Genomic DNA, 2,964 nt, shown 5'->3' with positions numbered 1-2,964 from the left:
GGTCCATGTGTCTACACCCAGGGTTATGGTGAACGAGACGATGGACGGTTGGTGTACAGTCGGCAGAGTGCGGCGATGTGACGCATACGCGGACTGTGACGTTCGACTTGTGCTGCCAGAGGTCGCGAATGGTGCCACCGTTTGCACTGCACGCGCTTCCGTCCGACTCGATGTTTTGTGTGATTACAAACCCCTCAAGGTTCGTTTCGTCGCCGTTGTGGGCACTCAGCGCATCGAGCGCTTCGAACGTTGCTGGTGTCATGACCATGTCTGTGATCGGGCACTCTTCGCAGTCGCTAGTTGGCGCCATTAGAAGACCGAGACGTTCCGAAATATCATAACGTACAAGAAGCGCAGTTGCTTGGAGAGATGTACGTTGGTAAACGTTTTGATCGGGTTATCTCCAAGTCGCCTAGACACATTGTCCATGAAATCAAGAAATGGAGCTAGTGATGGAGTTGTACAAAAACGTCAGCTGCGTCCAATTTTTGTCCGTGATGGTCTCAAGGCGGTTGTCGTACAGATTTCTAATCTCTGGTGATGAGAACTGCAAGCATAGAAGCGACTGTACAATAATGTCAAGCCATCGGGAAGGTACACGAGGTCCGTGAGTTCATTGTCTTGGATGGCCCTACACGTCACATTGAAAAAGTCGTCGTTTGAGACTGTTGAATGGAAGACCAACAGTTCGCGCAGCGAGGACGGCAGTGCTTTGGGGATCGTCTGCAACTTATTTTCGAGCATAGTGCTACACCATTGGGAACGCGCATAAGTCAAACAGCTTGCGTATCCAGCACGAGCATACAGCGTCTCGAGACGCGGCGGCCAATTGAACAAACTTGGCATGATGCTGATACCACACGACACAAACTCTCTACGTAAGCAATGCATAAGACCACGTGATGGTCAAAGTACGGAGGCTGTACAGCTCGGTGATGTTGTCAAGAAGGTCGCTATAGACAACGCCTAGGCTAATCGCGGTGACGTTGTCAAAGCTCCTACGACAGCATCAATCAGTATTCGCAGGTCGTCACGAAACAACGCGGTTTGGTACAGCGTGAGGAGGGTCGAAGGCAGCTCCATGTCATTGGCATTCACGTACGACGTATTGCCAATGTACCTAGTGGTCATCGTCCGATGAGCTGCGCGACATTGCCATAAAGATCGCACAGCTCGTCGTGCGGGTACGCCGTGAGGTTGCCGAGCGCAGAGTAGCCAGAAAATTTAACTTGGTCGCGGGAAATCTTGTGGCTGAGCAAACGGCGGCACGACGTGTCGATAGCGCAGACAGGCGCTGTCGACGAGCAGTAGGCTGTATCGGCCACGAGGATAGCGCTGTCGGTGGCATAGCTCTCGTACGGACACTCTGCTGCCGTCACCGCGAGTGGCAGCAGCAGCGACAAGAAGCGCCGTGGCATCATCCACATGGGAATTTTTATAATGAACATGACGTGGATGCGACGCAAAGCGAAAGGGCGGGGTGATGAATACTTGCACCCGCTTTTGGATTGTTTTGCGTGCGACATACTACATAGTGTACTGTAGCGAGAGCACTGCTAGTTGACATCTACAGTTGCTTTCTCGGCACGACTGAACGTCGGTCCGACTGGGACATCGTGTCGGCGCTTGGCATAGAGCGTTAAAATGTTTTCGGTGACGCTATCAAGTAAGTGTATTGGATAGAATATGGTATGTAATGAGTGCTGTGCACAGTATCCACGATTGTCTATTCCGGCGGCCGACGTCATGTGCGAAAGTGCATGGGACGGACAGGTTGATAGGAAAGTACCGTACTGGATGTACTAGTACCGGTACCTGTTTTGACGCTCAAGCGTCTGATCGTAACCTTTTGCAGGTATACCCCACCTGCAGAGTATAGATAGATGTAGACGATTGCTTGTCCGTCGCTCCATACACTGTATTAGCTCACTTGTGTGATTCCACGAGCCTGGTGTCGGAAATTCTTCGACACGTACCGAAATCGTGAGTAAAGTTGTGCAAGTGTCAACCACGACCGTCAAAAATGCCCCAGCGTCCTAGTGTCCACATGGCCATGTAGACAAACGACATCCTATCCCGTCGCGTATGGTCGGGACAACATCACTCGGGACTGCCACAGGCCGTCATCAGCTCCCACAGATCACCTCCCCTCACGCCAACATTTCCTCCCCACATCCCACAAACATTTTTGTGCAAACATTTTGTGCCCGTGAACGCCACACCGCCGCACATTCGGACTGTTTCGTCACGCCAGATGTTGTTGTCAATTGTGTCGCTAAAGATGCAGTGCGCCATATGACGTGATCACAATCCGTCTTATATCAGATCTTGACAGCTGCCAGCATTATAAACGATGGGAGCTCCCTGTACAGCAGTGTACTAATATCGTAGAGCAAGTGAAATTAGCTGCCGCAACAGCGCAGTAGGCTGTTGTGCATGCTGTACAGTACATTGATGTACGTAATAGAAGAAAAATCCAAGTGATCGTGGTAGACTACCAATGCTGCAATGCATCCCGACATCCAAATCACACCGCATTTGTTTTTCCAAAATAAATAGAGTGGACCCTGCCATGTTTTAAATCGTCACACATGCCGCAGCACAACCGTCAGCTGCGCTGCGGTTGGTCGCAGTGTCGGGTCAGTCTGCAGACACTGCAGCGCGATCTCGTGCACCCACGACGGCACGCCCACGGCCGCAAACGTCGGCTGCAGCAATCCCTGTATCACCTGCGTCATCACGTACTGCTGCGTCACGGGTCGGCCGTGCGTCGGGTGCAGCACGTCTGCGTACGGCACCTTGTGCGTCGAGAACTCCGAGAGGAGGACCCCAAACGAGTAAATGTCGGCCGCCACCGAGTAGTCCGTGCCGCAAATGACCTCGGGCGCCATCCACTGGTACGTCCCGATGCCGTTCGTGAGCTGCCTATCGTCGTCGTGGACGTGGACGCTGCGCGAGATGCCA

Source organism: Saprolegnia parasitica, assembly GCF_000151545.1.
Source record: "Saprolegnia parasitica CBS 223.65 unplaced genomic scaffold supercont2.100, whole genome shotgun sequence".
NCBI classification, from domain to species: Eukaryota; Oomycota; class Saprolegniomycetes; order Saprolegniales; family Saprolegniaceae; genus Saprolegnia; species Saprolegnia parasitica.
This window is presented reverse-complemented; position numbering follows the sequence as displayed.